Genomic DNA, 26,722 nt, shown 5'->3' on the forward strand with positions numbered 1-26,722 from the left:
CATGCTAAATTTATATTCATTCTCTAATCACAACAATTGTGTGAGGTTCTGGTATTTTCCACATTTTACAAATGAGGCAACTAAGGTTTGGGCAAGATAAAAAAACCTGACGGAAGTTATATAGTTAGTGACAGTAGCCAGCATTTAGACTTTAGGGTTTTTTGTTTGTTTGTTTTGTTTTGTTTTTAGCTTCAAATCCCACATTCTTTCCATTAAGCCATACTATGTAGATACTTGCTGTCCAGTATGGTATCCATAGCTATATAAATAAAATAAAATAAACAACTCAGTTTCTCAGTCATGCTAGTCACCTTTCAAGTGCTTGGTACCTACATGTGGCTAGTAGCTACTGTGTTGGATTGCACAGACATAGAACACTTCCATTATTGTAGAAATTCCTACTGAACAGCACTGTGCCAGATAATCTCAGATTATTTCCAGCTTGACCACTCATGGATCTGATTCCCTACGGTCTCATAAAGAGTTAGGAAAAATTGTCAAATTTATTCTTTTCAGCTAGGTGTAGACTTATTCTGTGAACTCCAATATGTATGCAACATGTAACCAGATGGTCTTCCAGAACTAAATGCAGTATTTTAGCCTAGCATTTGGTCCTAAAAAGGACTGAGAACACACCATCTGGTTATTATCTGGAATATTGTGACAAGCAGTTTAAATTGAAGGTAGCAAGGTCAGAGGGGAAAGAGGAAAGAGGAGATTAGTGGATGTGATGTCACTGCTGGATGTCATCAGTCAGCTTGACCTGGGCATTATTTGAATGACTGATATTCAGACTAAATAAGTTAATCTGCATAGCCCAGCGATTCTGGACTCCACTTGATATATCTGGAATCTCATTAACATAAATACTTAATTAGGAAAATATATAACTGAAGGAGGGAAGAACCTTTAAAATCACAAGTGTGGTATGAAAATAGGTAAGTGACATGACAGTTGTTACGTAAGAATGAATAAAGAATATGAAGAAGGACAGATAATGTGAAAATCCTCACACTTAGTCTACTTTCACTCCTGGATGAGATTAGGAAAAAGGAAAGTAAGAGTGTGCTACAGTGGTTGACCTCATGTCATCTGAGGGAAAGGAAACAAATTTCTTTCCTCTATTTCCTATGTTCCAGGCCTGTGCTGAGGATTTTACATATGTTGTCTTCCTTAATTCTTACAGCAAACCTCTGAAGTGCAATGTATAATATCCATTATCTCAATGAAGAAACGGAGACTCAGAAAGATTGCATTCTTATATTCCTATTAGTTTTTTTCCTACTTCTTTACTCTAGGGTCAACTTGCACACCTAAAAGGAGAGTGACCAACTTTCAGTGTGAGTGCTTTTTCCAAGAAACTATCTAGAATTATCCTGGTAGTAAAATTAAGGTAATAGAGCAGTGAACTAGGAACTAGAAAATGCAGCTTCTGGTCTACCCCTGTGTGTTTTCAAATTATTGCCTATCAGTTCCAACACTTCTCAATACCTGTTCTTTTTTTTTTAAATAATAATTTTTTATTATGTTATGTTAGTCACCATACAGCATATCGTTAGTTTTTGATGTAATGTTCCATGATTCATTATTTGCGTAAAACGCCCAGTGCACCATGCAATATATGCCCTCCTTAATACCCATCACTGGCCTATCCCAATCCCCCACCCCCTCCCCTCTGTAGCCCTCAGTTTGTTTCCCAGAGTCCATAGTCTCTCATGGTTCATTCCCCCTTCTATTTACCCCCCTTCATTCTTCCCTTCCTTCTCCTACCAATCTCCCTGCTATTTCTTATGTTCCATAAATGAGTGAAACCACATGATAATTGTCTTTCTCTGCTGGACTTATTTCACTTAGCATAATCTCCTCCAGTGCCGTCCGTGTTGCTGCAAATATTGGGTAATTGTTCTTTTTGATGGCTGAGTAATATTCCACTGTATATATATAGACCACATCTTCTTAATCCAGTCATCTGTTGAAGGGCATCTCGGCTCCTTCTATGATTTAGCTATTGTGGACAATGCTGCTATGAACATTGGGGTGCATATGGCCCTTCTCTTCACTACGTCTGTATCTTTGGGGTAAATACCCAGTAGTGGAATGGCTGGATCATAGGATAGCTCAATTTTTAACTTTTAAAGGGACCTCCACACTGTTTTCCAAAGAGGCTGTACCAACTTGCATTCCCACCAACAATGTAGGAGGGATCCCCTTTCTCCACATCCTCTCCAACAATTGTTGTTTCTTGCCTTGTGTATTTTAATGCAACAGATTTCTGAGCATTGATTTTGTATCCCGCTACATTACTGAATTGCTCTATACATTCTAATCGCTTGGGCATGGATTCTTTTGGGTTTTCCATATAGAGTATCATGTCATCTGCGAAGAGAGACATTTTGACTTCTTCTTTGCTGATTTGGATACCTTTTATCCCTTTTTGTTGTCTGATTGCTGTTGCAAGGACTTCTAGTACTATGCTGAATAATAATGGCGAGAGTGGGCATCCTTGTCGTGTTCTTGATCTTAAGGGAAAGGCTTCCAGCTTTTCTCCATTGAGAATGATATTTGCTGTAGGCCTTTCATAGATGGTTTTTATGAGATTGAGGAATGTGCCCTCTATCCCTACACTCTGAAGTGTTTTAATCAGGAAAGGATGCTGTATTTTGTCAAATGTTTTTTCTGCATCTATTGAGAGGATCATATGGTTCTTGACTCTTGTTGATATGATCTATCGCACTGATAGGTTTGCCAATGTTGAACCACCCTTGCATCCCAGGGATGAATCCCACTTGGTCATGATGGATAATCCTTTTAATGTACTGTTGGATCCTATTAGCTAGGATCTTGTTGAGAATTTTGGCATCCATAATCATGAGGGATATTGGTCTGTAATTCTCCTTTTTGATGGGGTCTTTGCCTGGTTTGGGGATCAAGGTAATATTCGCCTCATAGAATGACTTTGGTAGTTTTCCTTCTGTTTCTATTTTTTGAACAGCTTCCGGAGAATAGGTATCATTTCCTCTTTGAATGTTTGGTAGAATTCCCCGGGGAATCCATCAGGCCCTGGAGTCTTGTTTTTTAGGAGGTTTTTGATCACTGCTTCAATCTCTTCATAATTATTTGGTCTGTTTAAAAAATAAATTTCTTCCTGTTTCAGTTTTGGTAATGTATAGGTTTCCAGGAAGGCATCCATTTCTGTCACGTTGTTTAATTAATTGGCATAAAGCTGTTGATAAAAGTTTCTAATGAACCTTCCTATTTCATTGGTGTTTCTTGTGACCTCTCCCTTTTCTTTCATAATTTTATTAATTTGTGTCCTTTCTCTCTTCTTTTGAATAAATCTGGCCAGTGGCTTATTGATCTTCTGGCCTTCCTTCAAAGAACCAGCTTCTAGTTCTGTTGATCTGCTCTCCTGTGCTCCTGGTTTCTAATTCATTGATCTCTGCTCTAATCTTGATCAACTGCTTTCTCGTGTGTGGATTTGGGCTGTTCTTCTGTTCCTGTTCCAGCTTCTTGAGGTGAGAATATAAAAGCTGCATTTTAGATTTTTCTATTCTTTTAAGTGAGGCTTGGATGGCTATGTATTTTCCCCTTAGGACTGCCTTTGCAGTGTCCCATAGGTTTTGGACCATTGTGTTTTCATTCTCGTTAGTCTCCATAAATTGTTTAAATTGATTTTTGATTTCCTGGCTTATCGAATCATTCTTGAGCAGGATGTTTCTTAGTTTCCAAGTGTGTGAGTGCCTTTCAAATTTTTCCTTGTGATTGAGTTCCAATTTCAAAGCATTGTGGTCTGAGAATATGCAGGGAACAATTTTAGTCTTTTGGTATCGGTTGAGACCTGTTTTGTGACCCAGCATGTGGTCTATTCTGGAGAACATTCTATGTGCGTTCGAAAAGAATGAGTATTCTTTTGTTCTGGTGTGTAGTGTTCTATATATATCTATGAGGTCCCTCTGGTCTAGTCTGGCATTCAAAGCTCTTGTTTCTTTGTTGATTTTCTGCTTAGGTGATCTGTCTATTGCTGATAGTGGAGTGTTGAGGTCCCCTACTATTAACATATTTTATCTATGTGTCTCTTTATTCTGATTAAGAGTTGGCTTGTGTATGTTGCTGCTCCCCTCTTCGGGGCGTAGATATTTATAACTGTCATATCCAGTTGTTGGATATATCCTTTCAGAATAATATAGTGTCCTTCTGTATCTCTAACTACAGTCTTTAGTTTAAAATCCAACACTTTTCCAATGAAGACATACAAATGGCTAACAGACACAGGAAAAAATGTTCAAAATCATTAGCCATCAGGGAAATTGAAATCAAAACACACTGAGATACCACCTTATGCCAGTTAGAATGGCAAAAATTGACAACGCAAGAAACAACAATTGTTGGAGAGGATGTGGAGAAAGGGGATCCCTCCTACATTGTTGGTGGGAATGCAAGTTGGTACAGCCACTCTGGAAAACAGTGTGGAGGTCCCTTAAAAAGTTAAAAATTGAGCTATCCTATGATCCTGCCATTGCACTACTGAGTATTTACCCCAATGATACAGATGTAGTGAAGAGAAGGGCCATATGCACCCCAATGTTCATAGCAGCATTCTCCACAATAGCTAAATCATAGAAGAAGCTGAGATGCCCTTCAAGATATGACTGGATTAAGAAGCTGTGGTCCATATATACAATGGAATATTACTCAGCTATCAAAAAGAATGATTTCTCAACATTTCCTGCAATGTGAATGGCACTGGAGGAGATAATGCTAAGTGAAATAAGTCAAGCAGAGAAAGACAACTATCATATGGTTTCTCTCATCTATGGAACATAAGAACTAGGAAGATCGGTAGAAGAAAGGGATAAAGAAAGGGGGTTATCAGAAGAGGGAATGAAGCATGAGAGACTATGGACTCAGAAACAAACTGAGGGCTTCAGAGGGGAGGCATGTGGGGGAATGGGATAGGCTGGTGATGGTAGTAAGGAGGGCACATATTGCATGGTGCACTGGGTGTTATATGCAACTAATGAATCATTGAACTTTACATCAAAAAAATAAAAATAAAAATAATAAAATAAAAATAAATAAATAAACCCTTTAAAAATTTAAAAAATAAAATGCACATTTCTATGAAAAAAAAAATAAAATCCAATCTGTCTGGTATGAGAATTTCTACCCCAGCTTTCTTTTGAGGTCCATTGGCATGAAAAATGGTTTTCCATCCCTTCACATTCAGTCTGGATGTATCTTTAGGTTCAGAAACAGTCTCTTTTAGACAGCAAATGGATGGGTCATGACTTTTATCTAATGTGCAAACCTGTGACGTTTTATGGGCGCATTTAGGCCACTCACTTTGAGAGTAATTATTGAGAGATATGATTTTAATGATGCCATGTTGCCTGTAAAGTCTTTGTTTCTATAGATTGTAACTTTCTGTTCTGTATCACTCTTGGGGCCTTTTTACTTTTATAGAACCCCCCTTAATATCTCCTGTATTGTTGGTTTCGTGGTTTCAAAATTGGTCAGTTGCTGGCGATTCTGGAAGGTCTTTATCTCTCCATCATTTCTGAATGATGCCTTGATGGATAAAGGATCCTTGGCTGCATGTTTTTCTATGAAAGAGCTTTAAAAATTACCCCCTCAACCCTTTCTCTCATTGCAGGTCTGTGTAGGCAGGTCTGACGTAATTCTGATACCTTTGCCTTGGTACGTGAGAAATATCTTTGCCCTGGCCACTTTTAATACTGTATCCTTGGATCTAATATTTGCGAAATGCAGTATGATGTGACGTGGGGTAGGTTTGTCGTGGTTGAATTTGGAAGGGGTCCCCTCTGCCTCTTGGACACGAATGCTTGTTTGCTTTGCTAGATTAGGGAAGTTTTCAGCTACAATTTTTTCAAATATCTCTTCTAGACCTCTGTCTTACTCCATCTCCTCGGGGATGCCGATGATTCTGACATTGGAACGTTTCATTGAGTCAGTAATCTCCCATAACCTACATTCTTGAGATTGGAATTTTTTGAGCCATGTTTCTGTTTTAGCTTTCTCTTCTACCATCCCATCCTCCAATTCACTAGTTTGTTCCTCTGCCTCATTTACCCTGGCTGTCCGAGCATCTAGTTTTGACTGCATTTGATTCATAGCAGTTTTAATTTCTGCCAGATTCGCTCTCATTTCCGCCCTTAGTGATTCTATATTCTCGTTAATATTTTCGTTATTATTTTTTTCAAGTCTACACATCATCTTGACCATTGTTACTCTGAACTCCTTTTCTGATAATTTGGTTATATCCATATCCATTAGTTCTGTGGTGGAGGTCACAGACTCATTATCTTTCCTTTGCTGGGGGGGATTTCTCCTTCTCGTCATTCTGATGAGGAGAGGTTGCTGGGTTGCCCAGTGCCCAAATTATTGACCAAGACCCAGGCAGCATCCTCTCATTTTATAGGAGCTTAGGTATGTGGGCTTCTTGATTTTTCAGCCTGCCTTCTGGGGGAGGGACCTGCTGTGCTGATACTCAGGCAACTCTTTTTGGGTAGAGTCACCCTGTCCCTTGCAATGGGGGATGGGGATTGGCACAATGTGAGGTCTTATTTCTGGGCTTTTGTTCTCTGGTAGCTTTCCCTGGCGGTTTTCTGTGGCTCTTCTGAGAGTCAGAACAGCAGTGGCCAAATCCTAGCCTCTGTCTCAGAACAGAGAGATTGCAGTGTGCTCTCCACTGAGCTCTCCTGGCCTCTTTAAATCTCTTTCTGTTGGTGTTGCTAAAAACCCTGCAGTGTCCCAGGTTGCACCCCACAGCTGGAGTCCCAGCGCTCACTTCCAGCGCAGGCATGTCTCTGTCCTTTGTGTTTCTAACTCCACCAGCCACCAGCCGGCCCCGCTCCAGAGCTCCGTCTTTCAGTATGGTTTGGGGGCGCTCCGGAGCATCGGTTTTCAGTCTGGTCATGAGCGTTCCCAGGCTCACAGTCTCAGTCTGCTGTCTCGCGGGTACAGGTCTGAGAGTCCGGCCTGCTCCCCAGTGCAGGTGGCGACCTCTTCCCGGCGCTCAAGCATGGCTAGTCCCTCCCCCTTCCATTTATCTTCTGATATCTGTGCGCGGATTCACGGCTCCCTGCTTCGTATCTCAATACTCAGTGCTGGAGATGTTCATTTGTGGAGATCCAGATGTATCTTCCTACATCTCAGGCTGATTCCTTGGGTTTTCAGGATGGTCTGGTACCTATCCAGCTCGACTCAGGGGACCGGCTGAAAAAGGGGACCACTACTCCTCCGCCCTCTTAACTCCTCCCATCCATCCTTAGTTTTTGATGTAGTCTTCCATGGTTCATTGTTTGCATATAATACCCTGTGCTCCATGCAATACGTGTCCTCCTTAATACCCACAAATCTATGGTCAACTAATCTTTGACAGAGCACAAAAAACATCCAGTGGAAAAAAGTCAGTCTTTTCAATAAATGGTGCTGGGAAAATTGGACAGCTATATTCAGTAGATTGAAACTGGACCACTGGGGTACCTGGGTGGGTCAGTCGTTAAGAATCTGCCTTTGGCTCAGGGCGTGATCCCAGAGTCCTGGGATCGAGCCCCGCATTGGGCTCCCTGCTCCGCTGGGAGCCTGCTTCTTTCTCTCCTAGTCCCCCTGCTTGTATTCCTTCTCTCACTGCCTCTCTCCCTGTCAAATAAATAAATAAAATCTTAAAAAAAAAACTTGGATCTTGCTTTTTTATCAAATTTGATAACCTGTATCTTACTATTGGAGCATTTAGCCTATTTACATTCAGAGTAACTATTGAAAGAAATGAATTTAGTGCCATTATTACATGTATAGTCTCTGTTTCTGTGGATTGTCTTTGTTTTCTTCCTGGTCTATGTTACTTTTAGGCTCTCTGTGTCGTTTCAGGATCCCCTTTAATATTTCTTGCAGGACTGTTTTAGTGATTATGAATTTTCTCAGTTTATATTTGTCCTGGGAGTTCTTTCTGCCTTCCTCCATTCTGAATGACAGCCTTGCTGGATAAAGTATTCTTGGCTGCATGGTTTTCTCATTTAGTACCCTGAATATATCATGCCGGCCCTTTCTGGCCTGCTAGGTCTCTGTGGATAGGTCTGCTACTAGCCTAATGTTTCTACCCATGTAGGTTAAGAATCTCTTGTCTCAAGCTTCTTCCAGGATTTTCTCTTTATTTTTGAAATTTCATGCTTCGCAGTTGTATGTTGGGATGTTCATATATTTTTATTGATTTGGGGGGGGCATTGTCTCTATCTTTTAGACTTAAATGCCTGTCTCTTTCCCCAGATTAGAGAAGTTTCCATCTATGATTTGCTCAAGTATACCTTCTCTACCTTTCTCTCTTTCTTCTTCCTCTGGGACCCCAATAACATAATAGTGTTTCGCTTTGTGGTATCCCTGAGTTCTCAAAGCCTCCTCTCATGGTCTGTTAGTTGTTTTTCTCTCTTTTCCTCAGCTTTCTGTCTTTTTCATCAACTTGTCTTCTATGTCAGTGACTCTCTTTAACCTAGCTCATCTACTTCATTTACCCTCCCTGTTAAAACATCCAGTTAAACTGCATCTCAGTTAAATAAAGCATTTTTAATTTTAGATTTTATTTCTGCACTAATAGATTCTCTAGTGTCTTTTATGCTTTTTTTAAGCCCAGGTAGTAACTTTATAATTGTTATCCTTTTTTTTTTAAAGATTTTATTTATTTATTCGACAGAGATAGAGACAGCCAGCGAGAGAGGGAACACAAGCAGGGGGAGTGGAAGAGGAAGAAGCAGGCTCATAGCGGAAGAGCCTGACGTGGGGCTCGATCCCATAACGCCGGGATCACGCCCTGAGACGAAGGCAGACGCTTAACCGCTGTGCCACCCAGGCGCCCCTATAATTGTTATCCTTAATTCCAGCTCTGACATTTTACTTATAATCATGTTGATTAGATCTGTGGCAGAGGGAATATTACCTCTAGTTCCTTCTTTTGTTGTGAATTCCTCCTTCTAGTCATTTTGCCCAGAGAAGAGTGGATGAACGAGAGACCCAAATCAAAAATACCAACCATGCCCCAAACGAAATACACACTAGCGAAACCCAAGGAGGTTAGAAATTTAAAAAAGTAAATTAAAAAAAATGGGTGTGTGGAAAGAGAGAATATAATCTCCTAGGTGGACAAAACTTGATTCTCTTGGTCCTGGGTGTATTTTTCTTTGTTATAATACACTAAATCCCAATATTGTAAAGAAAGCAAAACATAAATGTGTGTGTGTATATATATACACACACACATACACACAGGCATGTGCGTGTGTATATATATACACACACACATACACACAGGCATGTGCATGCGCATGCCTACAGACAAAAATAAAATTGAATACAGTAAAAGGAAGCCAAAATGAAGGATATATTTATAAAATGTGAATGTGAAGGTGAAGTTTTAAAAAGATTTATTGATTTGATAAAATAAACTAGTTGAAAAGGAAAAAATGAGAATGAAAATTTTAAACGGAAAGATAAGCAAATCATGAGAAAAGATCTCAAATTCTATATAATTTTCCTGTAGCACTGGAGTTTTACAGTCCTGTGTGCTCCTAAAACTTGGTGTTTGCCTGTTTTTCCAGCTGGTCTTCTAAGGGAGTGGCCATGCACTGATTTTCAGGTGTCTTTGCCTGGGTGGAATTGTACCACCCCTTGCCAGGGGACTGTGCTCAGTGTAAACTGTGTGTGGTGGCTCTATGTGTCTTTTGTTCCCTGAAGGCTTTCCATGCCTCTTTAGAAGATGAAAATAAAAATGGCCATGCCCTGATCTCCAGCCCTGGAGCTGAAAGATCACAGCTCTCTCTCTTCATTAAACCCTCAGGGATAAGCAGTCTTTACTTTTGTGTGTGCCAAACTCTGCACACCTTGTGGTGCACACCTGCACTGATCCTCCCAAGGGGTAGGCAGAGGGCCCCAAATGAAGAGTGGTCGCCCAATCATGTGTGCACCTATGCTGCCCCTACCAGGGAAGGTGGAGGGTGGCTACATTTATGCCCTTTGCAGGGTGTCCACACCGAGGGCAGTCGCCCGATTGTGCACTTGCCCCAACCGCCTCTCCTAGGGGAAGGTGGAGGGTCGCTTCGTTTCTGCCCTTTGTAGGTGACCCCATACAGAGAGCAGTCCATCCAGTCTTGGACGCACCTACGATGCCATTCCCAGGGGAAGGCGGAGCCTCTGCCCCTTTCAGGCCCCCACTGGGAGAGTGGTTTCCTAGTAGTGCCACAGTTCGTATTTTATGGCAACGGAGCTGAGAGCCCCCTCCTGGGCTTACTGACCCTAACCAGTTTCCCTGCTCTAATGCTTTCTAACTCTGCCAGCTCAGGCACGCCTGTTCTTTCTGTGACCCCCGGGTTCCTGAGACCACACTCACAGTGTCCCACCTAGGATTCTGCCCTTCTTTGCTACCTGAGCACTTTCCAGGAAGGGATGTCTCTCACTGGAGCAGACTTCTAAAGTTTCCGATTTTGTGTTCCAGGTCTATATCACTTTCTGGTAACTAACTTACAGAAGCTCCCTCCCCACACTGTTTATCTTCCGAATATTCCCTCAGATTCACTTCTGTGCATCTCTTGCCTTGCAAAAAGTGGTCACTTTTCTGTTTGTAGAATTCCAGTAATTCTTTTCTTACATCTCAGGCTGATTTCATGGGTGTTCAGAATGGTTTGATAGTTACCTAGCTAAATTCAAGGGACTAGATGAATGGAGATCCCCTACTCTTCCACCATCTTGCCTTCCTCCCCCAGTAGTTTAATTTTGCTTGTGTTTTCCTTGCCCAAGGTGACATATCTAGGATTATGTTGCTATGGCCGATGTCAAAGAGGTTACTGCCTATGTTGTCTTCTAGGAGATTTTTGGTTTCAGGTCTCACATTTATGTCCAAGTAATTACTTTCAGTAGAGAGCATCTGCCATTTCATGGGTTCTCTGGATTCAGAATCAACAGGAAGGTAACATTTGAAGAAACTTGATATACACATATATATTTAATTAGTTAACACATATAACGTTATTCAGTTAGCACCTGTCATGTAATACATTTAGTGTTTTCTGTTGTTGTTATCATCATCCTCATCACCCTCCTCATTATCATTGTTATTGGCAGTAAAACAGAGATAACAGAATACTCTCCATGTAATTGTCCAATTGGTGATGGTCTTACTCCTATTAAAAATTCATAAGTAGAGAAGTGAAAGAGTGAGACAGGAAGAGAAAGATAGCAGGAATGAATGTTTTCCACGTGACTACTGGTATATGAAGAGGTTTCATGTCACTAGATCTCCAGATTTGTGTCTCTGGCTTGCAGGATGTGGCAGATGTCTTTTTGTCATAGGAAGTTAAAGAACTAGGGAGGGGAAAATAACTGAGAATGCTGGGAACTAAGAGGAGACATACTTGGGATAAACCCATCTTTTTGTTCAAAAAGGATTAGCCTCTTCAAATGATGCTGATGATAGTACCTCTTGAAGTAATAAGTGTCTTGTGTGAAATCTGTGGAACGTGTTGCATGGCGGGGATTGATGTGTAATATTCAAATGATACTCTTCTCCTGTGTTTCCTGTAATAGATTATGAGCTATTGGCTAGGGATGTTGCTGGGTAATGCAAGTTACTCTGTTTTCGGTGTCCATTTGCAGGCCAACGAACTCTGTTATCAGTTCAAGTTGGCTGACTGAGTCCCAGTGGACAGGCTCTTTCAATAATCTGAATCTCAAAAGGCCATTTTGTAACTGAGATATTTTACAAAGACAACAGTTTCTCTGATTAGCCATTCAGTGATGTCTTGGACACTAGCTTTTGTTATACAATAGCTTCTAATTGTCTCAGATGGTTGGCTTCCCAAGCATAGAATCATGGGCCAGATGATTTCACAGGTATCATCTCCATCAGAGGATTTTTTTCCCCAGGGGAAACTGTTGGTAGGGCTCCTAACTCCCTACTTTAGCCAGAGCAATTTCTCTTGGATCTTTTTTGATATAGTGAACTTTTGGGGCAATATTTCTTTTAGAATAGGACTCCATTTTAGCCAATAGGCTAAAAAGTTTGCAAACCACCTCTTTATGCTAAAATTTGATTGGTCTCCCTTTTCCAATTAAATAGGTTATGTCTTCTAATCTCTGTATGGTAGTTAGGATACTTATGCAATTAGATCATGTTTGTTTTCTTCAAATTTTAGTGTGTAATCAGCAATGTAATCAGAATAATCCCATTTTACAACCCTTAAGTTTTGAGAAAAAAGTGTATTTTTTCCACTGTAAAAATTGAACTTATATAGAACACATACTTGCACAATAATGTAAAACAAAATAATACAATAAGATCTATTAAAAAAACTCAACAGTCTTCATTCTTTCCCCATTCCTCAAAGTCATACATTTTTAACCATTTGTATTCTTTTGGTGGTTACTTTCATATTTTAAAAATATGCTTTTTTTTTTTTGCTATTGCTTTATCCACTTGAGAAACTATTTTTTCTTGCTATGAATAGAGGAGATCATTGCTTACACTGCTCTCTTTCCCTCCCCTTCTGTTTCTGGGTGGGCTGGGGAGACCCCCGGACCCTAACGCCTCCTCCCCGCCCATCTCTGGATTGTTGCCAGAGGCTCTTTGTTTCATCCTAAGAAAGAATTCAGGGAAGGATCAGACACAGTGGTTGAATGGTACAAGTGGAAAAGTTTATTAAAATGAGACTACACTCTTGAGATCTGAGAGCTGGTGAGCTCAAATGAGAGCTGCACCTAGCATTTGGGGTCTCTGTCTTTTGTTGACAGCTACTAACTAAGGGGTAGAATATTATTTATTTGTGGAGGGGATTTCTTTGGAAGCAGGGTTTCTTGCCTTTTCTCCCTTACTTGGTCAGGCTCTCTGGCCTTTTTTGTCTAGGGCCTGTCTGGTTTGATCTGGCTTCCTTTGGCTTTGTTTTTGGAGTACTGCCAAGACAGGTCTCTAACTTTCTTGATAATGGGCCATGACTCCCACTTTACTGGCCTCCAGACATCCTGTTAAAGCCTAACTGTCTATTTTAACACTTCTAATTTTTGATAACTATAACATCCTTTTACTTCTTCTGTTGCTTACCTCTGTTACTTTAAATAATATACTTAACCCCTATTTCTTATTCCATCAACTTCTGACTGTGGCTTTATAAGATGGAGATATTAACACTTCTCTCTTCCTTTACTACCTTTAAACCCTTGACTCCTATCAGCCACAACTTCACTTTTCATTGGTAGGGTTGATCACATTACTATTCTAGTAATAGTAATAACCTTAATGAAATCTTGTTAGTGGTTATTATTAAGCTCATTTTATAGTGGCAAATGCAAGTGACAAATCCAGGATTTGAACTCAAGTTTCTTGGCTCTGAGTCCATGAATTTTCACATTTCTTATATTGGATTAATACGAGTACTAATTTCTGGTGGCTAGGATAGATCAAGCATGATCCCCTTCTTTATCCTTTTCTCCTAATTTCTTGTCTACTAGGCTTAGAGGTTTTTTGTCTACCTACTCTAGACTCCTATTTGGTTAACTCCTTCTATTCCTCTCATCTCTCAAAATTCCCTGCACATGTAAATCTTGTGAGTAATTTCCCATGTGTATATTTTAGCTATCACTTGATTAGCAGAACCCTTCCCACCACTATCCCCCTTCTCACTACCATTCCACTTCCCCCCACCCCCCTGCACCAAGGTCAAGGAAGGACAAATCAAACTTAGTCCAGTTCTGTTCATAATGGGTCTTTCATCCTGCAGTGTAGAATGCTGGGCTGTCCATGGAGATGGCAGAATAAAGACTTAGTCATCCCCCATAGACACATGACAGAGAAAGTATTTGTAGCCTTTGATTCATATTTTTTGGGGCTAGTGAGAATTGCCCAGAGTATTATGTTTTCAGTTCTTTTTCAAGGATGCCCTTGCCAGAGAACAGTGACTGAATTGAGCCTTTGTGTATTCTCTGGTGAGAATAAGGGCCAAATGGCCTAAGACATCTGAATCTGCATTTAACCCACTTTTTGGAGAGTTGGAGCTTGTGTGGAAGCTATGATATAGTGTGTTCTCTTCCAACAGATGTCAGGCAAGTAGGCATTGAAAGTAATGTATGAGGTTGCCAGTCTTACTGTTATTTCTTCTCTATGAATAGAGATCATAGAAAGAACTTTAGGAAAAGGGCTAGTTCTGGAGGTAGATGAGGTTGAAAAAATAAAAAAGATGGAAGAAAATGCACCCTGATAGTTAGGGTGGGTGAGGCCAACGGTACTGGTCTGCCTTGGATTCCAAATGTGAGTGCATACCCTGGGACAGAGAGGAAGGAAGCAGGAGCAAATAACCTTGAAAAGCTACAAACAGGTTGAATTTCAGATCCCCTCATCCCTTGTTTGAGTCTCAATGGCCCCATAATGTATTAACAGGAAGAGTCAAGTACTCAATGTGCTCAAGAGCTAAGCTGTGTGACAGTAATCCGTAAGTGATTTTCAAGCCAACATCAAATATTTTACATACTTTATAATAATAATTATCACATACTAGGTACTTGTTCTGTCTTATCTCAATTAAGCAATATTATGCACATCCTACAGATGAGGAAGTCGAGACCCATAATGGCCAAATAACTTGTCCAAGGACAGAAAGTTATTAACAGAAGCAAGCTTCAACTAGATATTTGTAACTCCAGAAATTGTACTCTTTCTATTTCATGCATTCTGAACCCAGCTTTGTAAGGTTGGTATGAAAAAATTTATAAAGATAGATTAATAAGGCCTACAGATAATTTAATGGGTAAATGCATTGTGTTAAAATCACAATATTTTACAGTAATGAGAATGAAAGAACTAGACCTATTGTATACAACAACATGGATGAATCTAACAAATATAAGGTCAAGGGGATAAAAGCTAGTCATAAAAGATTACCTACTGTCTGTACATATTTGTATAAAGTTCAAAAACAGGCAAAAATAAGTGATGGTGTTAGAAGCCAGGATACTGGTTACCCAAGAGTGAGGGTATAAGTGAGAAAGTCAGGCACAAGGATAACTTTAAAGGTGTTGGTAATATTTTGGCTTTTTATATGAGTGCTGATTACACAGGTGTATTGAGTTTGTGAATATTTATTGAGAATAGTGCAGAGTATTTTTCAGGTTGTATGTTACAATTTTTTTACTAAGTTTTTAATTTTAATTCCAGTATAGTTAACATACAATGTTGTATTAGTTTTGGGTGTACAACATAGTGACTCAACAATTCCATACATTACCCAGTGTTCATCACCAGAGCACTCCTTAATTCCCATCATCTATTTACAACACTGCCCCTCCCCTCCCCTCTAGTGACCATCTGTTTGTTCTCTGTAATTAAGAGTCTGTTTCTTGATTTCTCTCTTTTTCCATTTGCTTGTTTGTTTTGTTTCCTTAATTCCACGTATGATTGAATGAAATCATATGGTATTTGTCTTTCTCTGACTGACTTGTTTCACTTAACATTATACTCTCTAGCAGCATCCATGTTTTTGAAAATGGCAAGATTTCATTCCTCTTTATGGCTGAATAATATTCCTGTGTGTGTGTGTGTATGAATAATATTCCTGTGTGTGTAGATAATGCTGCTATCAACATCAGGGTGCATAAATCACTTTGAATTAATATTTTTGTATTCTTTGGGTAGATACCTAGTAGTGCAGTTGCTGGATTGTAGGGTAGTTCTATTTTTAACTTTTTGAGGAACCTCCATACTGTTTTCCAGAGTGACTGCACCACTAACATTGCAAGACGGTTCACCTTTCTTTCTCTGCATCCATGCCAACACCTGTTGTTTCCTGTGTTGTCGATTTTTGCTATTCTGACAGGTGTGAGGTGATATCTCATTGTGGTTTCGATTTGCATTTCCCTGATGATGACAGATGCTGAAAATCATTTCATGTGTCTGTTGGACAATGAAGTCTTCTCTGGAGAAATGTTCATTCATGTTTTCTGCCTAATTTTTAAATTGGATTATTTGTTTTTTGGGTGTTGAGTTATATAAGTTCTTTATATATTTTGGATACTAACCGTTTATTGGATAGGTCGTTTGCAAATATCTTCTATTCAGTAGGTTGCCTCTTAGTTTTGATGACTGTTTCTTTCACTGTGCAGAACCTTTTTATTTTGATGTAATCCCAATAGTTTATTTTTGCTATTACTTCCCTTGCCTCAGGAGACATAACTCAAAAATATTGATAGGGCTGGTGTCAGAGAAATTACTGCCTGTGCTCTCTTCTATGATTTTTATGGTATTAAGTCTCAAGTTTAGGTCTTTAATGCATTTTGAGTTTATTTTTGTATATGGTGAAAGAAGGTGGTCCAGTTTTATTCTTTTTTTTATTTTAATGTTTTTTTTATTATATTATGTTAGTCACCATACAGTACATCCCTGGTTTCTGATGTAAAGTTCGATGATTCATTAGTTGCGTATAACACCCAGTGCACCATGCAATATGTGCCCTCCTTAATACCCATCACCAGTCTATCCCATTCCCCCACCTCCCTCCCCTCTGAAGCCCTCAGTTTGTTTCTTTATCCCTTTCTTCCCCTACTGCTCTTCCTACTTCTTATGTTCCATAGATGAGAGAAACCACATGATAATTGTCTTTCTCTGCTTGACTTATTTCACTTAGCATTATCTCCTCCAGTGCCGTCCATGTTGCAGCAAATGTTGAGAATTCATTCTTTCTGATAGCTGAGTAATATTCCATTGTATATATGGACCACACCTTCTTAATCCAGTCATCTGTTGAAGGGCATCTCAGTTCCTTCCACGCTTTAGCTATTGTGGACAACGCTGCTATGAACATTGGGGTGCATATGGCCCTTCTCTTCACTATGTCTGTATCTTTGGGGTAAACACCCAGTAGTGCAATGGCTGGGTCATAGGGTAGCTCAGTTTTTAACTTTTTAAGGGACCTCCACACTGTTTTCCAGAGTGGCTGTACCAACTTGCATGCCCACCAACAATGTAGGAGGGATCCCCTTTCTCCACATCCTCTCCAACAATTGTTGTCTCTTGCCTTGTCAATTTTTGCCATTCTAACTGGCGTAAGGTGGTATCTCAGTGTGCTTTTGATTTGAATTTCCCTGATGGCTAATGATTTTGAACATTTTTTCATGTGTGTGTTAGCCATTTGTATGTCATCATTGGAAAATTGTCTGTTCATATCTTCTGTCCATTTTATGATTTGTTTATTTGTTTCTTGGGTATTGAGTTTGAGAAATTCTTCATAGATCTTGGATACCAGTCTTTAATCTGTAGCATCATTTGCAAATATCTTCTCCCATTCAGTGGGCTGCCTCTTAGTTTTTTTGACTGTTTCCTTGGCTGTGCAGAAGCTTTTTATCTTGATGAAGTCCCATAAGTTCATTTTATCTTTTGTTTCTCTTGCCTTTGGAGATGTGTCATTAAAAAGGTTGCTTTGGCCAAAGTTGTAGAGGTTGCTGCCTCTCTTCTCCTCTAGGATTTTGATGGATTCTTGTCCAGTTTTATTTTTTTCAATGTTGTTGTTCAGTTTTCCCAGCCCCAGTTGTTGAAGAGACTGCATTTTTTCCACTGCATATCCATTCTTTTTTTGTCAAAGATAATTGACCATATGATTGTGGATATATTTCTGGGTTTTCTATTCTGTTCCATATGAGTCTGTTTTTATTCTAGTACTATGTTGTTTTGATTGCTACAGCTCTGTAATATAACTTGAAGTCTGGAATTGTAATAATTCCATTTTTATTTTTCTTTTCAAGGTTGCTTTTGCTCTCTGGGGTCTTTTGTAGTTCTATAGAAATTTTAGGATTGTTTTCTCTACTGTGAAAAATGCTGTTGGTATTTTTTTTTAAGTTTATTTATGTTGGAGAGAGAGTGAGAGAGAGTATGAGTGAGTGAGCCCACAAGTGGTGGGAGGGACAGAGGGAGGGAGAAAGAAGCAGACTCCCCACTGAGCATGGAGACCCAATGCAGGGCTCGATCTCATGAACCTGAGAACATGACCTGAGCTGAAACCAAGAGTGGGACACAACCAATTGAGCCACGCAGGCGCCCTATGTTAGTACTTTGAAAGGGAATACATTAAATCTGTAGATTGTTTTGGCTAGTATAGACATTATAACAATATTTATTCATATAACTTGTGAACACAGAATGTCTTTCCATTTCTCTGTGTTGTCTTCAACTTCATTCATCAATGTTTTAGAGTTTTTGGATTTTTCACCTTCTCTGTTAAGTTTATTTCTATATATTTTATTGTTTCTGGTACAGTTGTAAATGGGATAGTTTTATTAAGTTTGCATTCTACTGCTTTATTATTAGTGTCTAGGAATGCAACAGATTTCTTTTTTTAATAATATATATTTTTTTACTATATTATGTTAGTCCCACTACAGTACATCTCCAGTTCGTGATGTAAAGTTCCATGATTCATTACTTGTGTATAACACCCAGTGCACCATGCAGTACGTGCCCTCCTTAATACCCATCACCAGCCTGTCCCATTCCCCCCTGCCCCTGAGGCCCTCAATTTGTTTCCCAGAGTCCATAGTCTCTCATTGTTCATTCCTCCTTCTGTTTACCCCCCCCCATTTATTCTTCCCTTTCTTCTCCTACCGATCTTCCTGCTATTTCTTATGTTCCATAAATGAGTGAAACCATATGATAATTGTCTTTCTCTGCTTGACTTATTTCGCTTAGCACTATCTCCTACAGTCCCATCCATATTGCAGCAAATATTGAGAAATCATTCCTTTTGATGGCTGAGTAATATTCCATTGTATATATGGACCACATTTTCTTAATGCAGTCATCTGTTGAAGGGCATCTCGGCTTTTTCCACGATTTAGCTATTGTGGACAAAGCTGCTATGAACATTGGGGTGCATATGGCCCTTCTCTTCACTACTTGTGTATCTTTGGGGTAAATACCCAGTAGTGCAATTGCTGGATCATGGGGTAGCTCAATTTTCAACTTTTTAAGGGAACTCCACACTATTTTCCAGAGTGGCTGTACCAACTTGCATTTCCACCAACAATGTAGGAGGGATCCCCTTTCTCCACATCCTCTCCAACAATTGTTGTTTCCTGCCTTGTCAATTTTTGCCATTCTAACTGGCATAATGTGGTATCTCAATGTGTGGTTTTGATTTGAATTTCCCTGATGGCTAATGGTGTTGAACATTTTTTCCTGTGTCTGTTAGCCATTTGTATGTCTTCATTGGAAAAGTGTCTGTTCATATCTTCTGCCCATTTTATGATTTGTTTATTTGTTTCTTGTGTATTGAGTTTGAAAAGTTCTTTGTAGATCTTGGATGCCAGTCTTTTATCTGTAGCATCATTTGCATGTATCTTCTCCCATTCAGTGGGCTGCCTCTTAGTTTTTTTGACTGTTTCCTTGGCTGTGCAGAAGCTTTTTACCTTGATGAAGTCCCACAAGTTCATTTTTTGTTTTGTTTCTCTTGCCTTTGGAGATGTGTCATGAAAAAGGTTTCTGTGGCCGATGTCGTAGAGGTTGCTGCTATGTTCTCCTCTAGGATTTTGATGGATTCCTGTCTCACATAGAGGTCTTTCATCCATTTGGAGTTTATCTTTGTGCATGGTGTGAGAGAGTGGTCAAGTTTCATTCTTGTGCATCTAGCTGTCCAATTTTCCCAGAACCATTTTTTGAAGAGACTGTCTTTTTTTCACTGGATGTGTTTTCCTGTTTTGTCAAAGATTAGTTGCCCAAGTAGCCGGAGGTCCATTTCTGGGTTCTCTATTCTGTGCCATTGGTCTATGTGTCTGTTTTTGTGCCAGTACCATGCTGTCTTTTTGATCACAGCTTTGTAGTACAGCTTGAAATCCGGCAATGTGATGCCCCCAGCTTTGTTTTTCCTTTTCAACAGGCCTTGGTGATTCCAGGCCTTTTCTGGTTCCACACAAATTTAAGGGCTGTTTGTTTCAGTTATTTGAAAAATGTCATTGTTATTTTGATCAGGATGGCATTGAAAGTGTAGATTGCTCCGGGTAGCATAGACATTTTAACTGTGTTAAGTCTTCCGATGCAAGAGCATGGAGTATTTTTCCATCTTTTTGTGTCTTCTTCAATGTCTCTCAAGAGTGATTTGTAGTTCCTAGAATATAGATCCTTTACGTCTCTGGTTAAGGTAATTCCAAGATAACGTATGATTTTTGGTGCTATTGTAAATGGAATGGATTCCCTAATTTTCTTTTTTCAGTCTCATTATTCGTGTATAGAAATGCAACTGATTTCTGAGCATTGATTTTGTATCCCGCCACATTACTGAATCGCTCTATCACTTCTAGTAGTTTGGGGGCAGATTCTTTTGGGTTTTCCATATAGAGTATCATCTCATCTGCGAAGAGAGACAGTTTGATTTCTTCTTTGCTGATTTGGATACCTTTTATCCCTTTTTGTTGTATGATTGCTGTTGCAAGGCCTTTTAGTACTATGTTGAATAATAGTGGCAAGAGTGGGCATCCTTGTCGTGTTCCTGATCTAAAGGGAAAGGCTTCCAGCTTTTCCCCATTGAGAATGATATTCGCTGTAGGCTACTCATAGATGGTTTTTATGAAATTGAGGAATGTACCCTCTATCCCTACACTCTGAATTGTTTTAATCAGGAAATGATGCTGTATTTTATCAAATGCTTTTTCTGCATCTATTGAAAGGATTATATGGTTCTTGACTTTTGTTGATATGATCTGTCACACTGATAGGTTTGCCAATGTTGAACCTCCCTTGCATCGCAGGGATGAATCCCACTTGGTCATGATGGATAATCCTTTTAATGTACTGTTGGATCTTATTAGCTAGGATCTTGTTGAGAATTTTGGCATCCATATTCACCAGGGATATCCCTCTGTAATTCTCCTTTTTGAAGGGGTCTTTGCCTGGTTTGGGGATCAAGGTAATATTGGCCTCATAGAATGACTTTGGTAGTTTTCCGTCTGTTTCTATTTTTTGAACAGCTTCCGGAGAATAGGTATCATTTCTTCTTTGAATGTTTGGTAGAATTCCCCGGGGAATCCATCACGCCCTGGAGTCTTGTTTTTTGGGAGGTTTTTGATCACTGCTTCATTCTCTTCATAATTAATTGGTCTGTTTAAAAAATCAATTTCTTCTTGTTTCAGTTTTGGTAATGTGTAGGTTTCCAGGAAGGCATCCATTTCTTCCAGGTTGTTTAATTAATTGGCATAAAGCTGTTGATAAAAGTTTCTAATGATCCTTCCTATTTCATTGGTAATGGTTGTGACCTCTCCCTTTTCATTCGTAATTTTATTAATTTGGGTCCTTTCTGTCTTCTTTTTAATAAATCTGGCTAGTGGCTTATTGATCTTCTGGCCTTCTTTCAAAGAACGAGCTTCTAGTTCTGTTGATCTGCCCTACTGTGCTACTGGTTTCTATTTCATTGATCTCTGCTCTAATCTTCATCAACTGCTTTCTCGTGCATGGATTAGGGCTGTTCTTCCATTCCTGTTCCAGCTTCTTGAGGTGAGAATATAAAAGCTGCATTTTAGATTTTTCTATTCTTTTGAGTGAGGCTTGGATGGCTATGTATTTCCCCCTTAGGACTGCCTTTGCATGTCCCATAGGTTTTGGACCATTGTGTTTTCATTCTCGTTGGTCTTCATAAATTGTTTAAATTGATTTTTGATTTCCTGGTTTATTGAATCATTCTTGAGCAGGATGGTTCTTAGTTTCCAAGTGTTTGTGTGCGTTCCAAATTTTTCCTTGTGATTGAGTTCCAATTTCAAAGCATTGTGGTCTGAGAATATGCAGGGAATAATTTCAGTCTTTTGGTATTGGTTGAGACCTGTTTTGTGACCCAGCATATGGTTTATTCTGGAGAACATTCCATTTGCATTAGAAAAAAATGAGTATTCTTTTGTTCTGGTGTGTAGTGTTCTATATATATATCTATGAGGTCCCTCTGGTCTAGTCTGGCATTCAAAGCTCTTGTTTCTTTGTTGATTTTCTGCTTAGGTGATCTGTCTATTGCTGATAGTGGAGTGTTGAGGTCCCCTACTATTAACATATTTTTATCTGTATGTCTCTTTATTCTGATTAAGAGTTGGCTTGTGTATCTGGCTGCTCCCCTCTTGGGGGCATAGATATTTATAATTGTCATATCCCCTTGTTGGATACATCCTTTCAGAATATTATAGTGTCCTTCTGTATCTGTAACTACAGTCTTTAGTTTAAAATACAATCTGTCTCGTAGGAGAATTGCTACCCCTGCTTTCTTTTGAGTTCCATTGGCATGAAAAATGGTTTTCCATCCCTTCACATTCAGTCTGGATGTATCTTTAGGTTCAAAATGAGTCTCTATTAGACAACAAATGGATGGGTTATGTCTTTTTATCCAATCTGCAACCCTGTACTATTTTATGAGAGCTTTTAGGCCATTCACATTGAGAGTGATTATTGAGAGATATGATTTTAATGATGCCATGTTGCCTGTGAAGTCTTTGTTTCTATAGATTGTAACTTTCTGTTCTGTATCACTCTTGGGTCCTTTTTACTTTTATAGAACCCCCCTTAATATCTCCTGTAGGGCTGGTTTCATGGTTACGAAATTGGTTAGTGACTGGCGATTCTGGAATGTCAATATCTCTCCATCAATTCTGAATGATAGCCTTGCTAGATAAAGGATCCTTGGCTGCATGTTTTTCTCTGAAAGAGCTTTAAAAATGCCCCCCTAACCCTTTCTCTCATTCTAGGTCTGTTTAGACAGGTCTGACGTAATGCTGATATTTTTGCCTTTGTACGTGAGAAATTTCTTTGCCCTGGCCGCTTTCAATACTGTACCCTTGGATCTAATATTTGCGAAATGCACTATGACGTGATGTGGCATACGTTTGTCGTGGTTGAATTTGGGTGGTGTCCTCTCTGCCTCTTGGACACGAATGCTTGTTTGCTTTGCTAGATTAGGGAAGTTTTCAACTACAATTTGTTCAAATATCTCTTCTAGACCCTCTGTCTTTCTCCACCTCCTTGGGGATGCCGATGATTCTGACATTGGAACGTTTCATTGAGTCAGTAATCTCCCATAACCTACATTCTTGAGATTGGAATTTTTTGAGCCATGTTTCTGTTTTAGCTTTCTCTTCTACCATCCCATCCTCCAATTTGCTAATTCTTTCTTTTGCCTCATTTACCCTGTCTGTCAGAGCATCTGGTTTTGACTGCATTTGATTCATAGCATTTTTAATTTCTGCCAGATTCGCTCTCATTTCCGCCCTTAGAGATTCTATATTCTCGTTAGTATTTTCTTTAATATTTTTTTCAAGTCTACACATCGTCTTAACCATTGTTACTCTGAACTCCATTTCTGATATTTTGGTTATATCCATATCCATCAGTTCTGTGGCAGAGGTCACAGACTCATTATCTTTTCTTTGCTGGGAGCGATTTCTCCTTCTTGTCATTCTGATGAGGAGAGATTGCGGGGTTGCCCAGAGCTCAAATCATTGACCAGGACCCATGCAGTGTTCTCTTGTTTTTTAGGGACCTTAGGGATGTGGGCTTCTTGATTTTTCAGCCTGCGTTCTGGGAGACGGGCCTGCTTGGCTGATACTCAGGCAACCCTTTTTGGGTAGAGTCTCCCTGTCCCCTGCGAGGGGGAATGGGGGTGGCACAATGTGAGCTGGTATTTCGGGCTTTTGTCCTCTGGTGGCCTTCCCTGTCCATTTTCTGTGTGTCTTCTGAGAGTCAGAGCAGCAGTGGCCGAATCCCAGCCTCTGTCTCAGAACAGAGAGATCGCAGTCCGCTCTCCACTGAGCTCTCCTGGCCTCTTTAACTCTGTTTCTGTTGGTGCTGCTAAAAACCCTGCAGCGTCCTGGGTTGTGCATCCCACAGCTGGCGTCCCAACCCTCACTTCCAGGGCCGGCATATCTCTGTCCTTTGTGTTTCTAACTCCACCAGCCGCTAGCTGCCAGCCGCCCCAGCACACTCGCTCCCAAGCTCCCTGTTTCAGTATGGTTCCGGCTCACTCCGTAGTGCCGGTTTTCAGTCTGGTCGCGTGTGTTCCCAGGCTCACAATCTCAGTCTCCTGTCTCGCGGGTGCTGGTCCGAGAGTCTGGACTGCTCCCCAGTGCAGTTGCCTACCCCTTCCCGGCACTCGAGCGCGGCGGCTCCCTCCTCCTTCCGTTTATCTTCCAATATCTGTGCGTGGATTTACGGCTCCCCACTTGGTACCTCAATACTCTGTGCTGGAGATGTTCATTTGTAGAGATCCAGATGTATCTTCCTGCATCTCAGGCTGATCCCGTGGGTGTTCAGGATGGTCTGGTACCTATCCAGCTCGACTCAGGTGATCAGCTGAAAAAGGGGACCCCTACTCCTCTGCCATCTTCTGCATATTGATTTTTTATTCTTCAAGTTTACTGAATTCATTTATTTTAGTAGTTTTTTTTGTGAAATCTTCATGGTTTTCTATATATATCATATCATTAGAAATAGTAACATTTTTGCCTCTTCCTTACCAATTTGAATTCCTTTTATTTCTTTTTATTTTCTAATTGCTGTGGCTAGGACTTCCAGTAGTATGTTGAATAAAAGTGATGAGAGTGGCATCCTTGTCTTGTTCTTGGTCTTAGGGGAAAAGCTCTCAGGTTTTCCCAATTGAGTATGATGTTCACTGTGGGGTTTTTATATAAGGCCTTCATTATGTTGAGGTATGTTCTGTATAGAACTACTTTGTGAATTTTTTTTGTGTGTGTGTCATGAGTGGATGGTGTACTTTGTCAAATGCTTTTTTTATCTATTGATAATCAAATTTTTTTCTTTCTTTTATTGATGTGATGTATCGCGTTGATTAATTGGCAAATATTGAACCACCGTTGCATCCCAGGATTAAATCTCATTGATTTGGTGTATAAGTTTTTAAAATGTATTGTTGGATTGTGTTTACTAGTGTTAAATGTCTGAGAAGAATAGATATTAATTCTTTAAGTGTTTCATAGAATTCACCTGTGAACCCATCTAGTCTTAGACTTTTGTTTTTGTTTACTGATTCAATTACATTGGTGGTAATCAGTGTTTTCAAATTTTCTATTTCTCTCTGCTTCAGTTGATAGGTTCTATGTTTCCAGGAATTAATTTCTTCTTGGTCGTCCAATTTGTTGGCATATAATTTTTCATAATATTCTCTTACGATTGTTTTATTTCTCTGGTTTTGGTTATTTCTCCTCTTTCATTTGTGATTTCATTTATTTGTGTCCTCTTTCTCTCTGTCTCTATTTTTTCATTTGTCAGGGTAGAGGTTTATCACTTTCTATTGATCTTTTCAAAGATCCAGCTCCTACTTTCATTGATCTCATCTATTGTTTTGTTTGTTTGTTTTTGTTTTGTTTGTTTTTTTGTTTTTTTGTTTTTTTGTTTTAGTTTCTAGATCATTTATTTCTGCCCCAATCTTCATTATTTCCTTCATTCTCTGGTTTGATGTTTTGTTTTTCTTTTTGTAGCTCCTTATTTGTAAGGTTAAGTTGTTTATTTGAGACTTTTCTTGCTTCTGAGATAGGTACAATATTGCTATAAACTTCCCTCATAGCCCACATTGCACTGGAGACTCTGAAGGGCCACCAGATGGCTACCATGGCCCACATGACTGTGGAGTATCTATCAGGGCAGGCAGAAATTCTTGGAGCAAGTTTTCAAGTTGGCCTCCTCAGACCTGGTCTATGTGGGCATCAGTGTGGTTAGCTATACCCTGAAGGACATCCATGATGATCAGGACAATTTGCACTCCTTAGGGAATGCTTGAACAGGTCATGCAAGAAGATGCTTGGATTGTGGAAGTGAATGACGAAAGAGATGCTGGTATCCAAAAGGTATCTGCTTGGTACCATTGAGATCCACATGGCCAATGCCTAGAGAAATTATAAGCTAAAGAAGGACTTATATGACATCAAGGTCAACACCTGCCAAGCACAGGCTGACCTGACCTATCAGCTTCAGACCCTCTATCTTCCAAAAAAGTCATCAGAAGACTATCCTGCTGAACGTGACCAATCCAAAAGGAAAGACTTAAAGATCCTGAATCAGAGGTTCATCAGCGGATGCCCTACCCAGATTGCCTTAGAGTGAAGCTTAAAGTCAACAAGCCTCACTTGCATACCCAGTTTCCTTTCACTGTTTTAGACCTCCTTCACTGTGAGCAGACAGCTAAAGATTATCTGATATATGGGAGAATCCTGCCACATGGAAGGCTGAGACTAAAACCACAAACAGCAAAGTGATTTGAATATACATAGTATGTGGGGAGAAGAAAGCTTAAAAAAATATAATATCCTCAGTGAGATAAGAGATGAATTCTTATCCAGCAAACCAGGACATAGAACAGAAAACAAAAAAGAACTCTTAAAAATTAATAAGGATGGCAGAAATGAAAAATCACATTGAAAGAAATTCTAATGTATCCATTGTTTTATTAATCTAATTCTAATAAATTATTCTAATTTTAATAAGTCTATTAAATGTAATAAATCTACATATTTATTAATCTAATCAGAACAAATGGAAGCAGAAAATGGAAGGAAAATTATCAGTTGAAAAAATTTAAAAAATGCTTATCTGTTCTGAAAAGTATGACTTTCTAGTTTGAAATGGTCCAGGAGATGCTCAATACAGTGAATGAAAAACAACTACACTGTGAAATTTGACAACATGGAGAACAAAGAAAGGATTTAAAGG

At 39.5% G+C, this 26,722-nt stretch overlaps 1 protein-coding gene across 6 annotated transcripts in view; it reads left to right on the forward strand.

The window, feature by feature from the left end:
- Positions 1-26,722, forward strand: part of OPHN1 (oligophrenin 1) — a 521,428-nt gene that overhangs the window by 203,673 nt on the left and 291,033 nt on the right. The window lies entirely within an intron of this gene.

The sequence above is a fragment of the Ursus americanus genome, chromosome X (assembly GCF_024610735.1).
Source record: "Ursus americanus isolate L20-20 chromosome X, mUrsAme1.1.p, whole genome shotgun sequence".
Lineage (NCBI taxonomy): Eukaryota > Metazoa > Chordata > Mammalia > Carnivora > Ursidae > Ursus > Ursus americanus.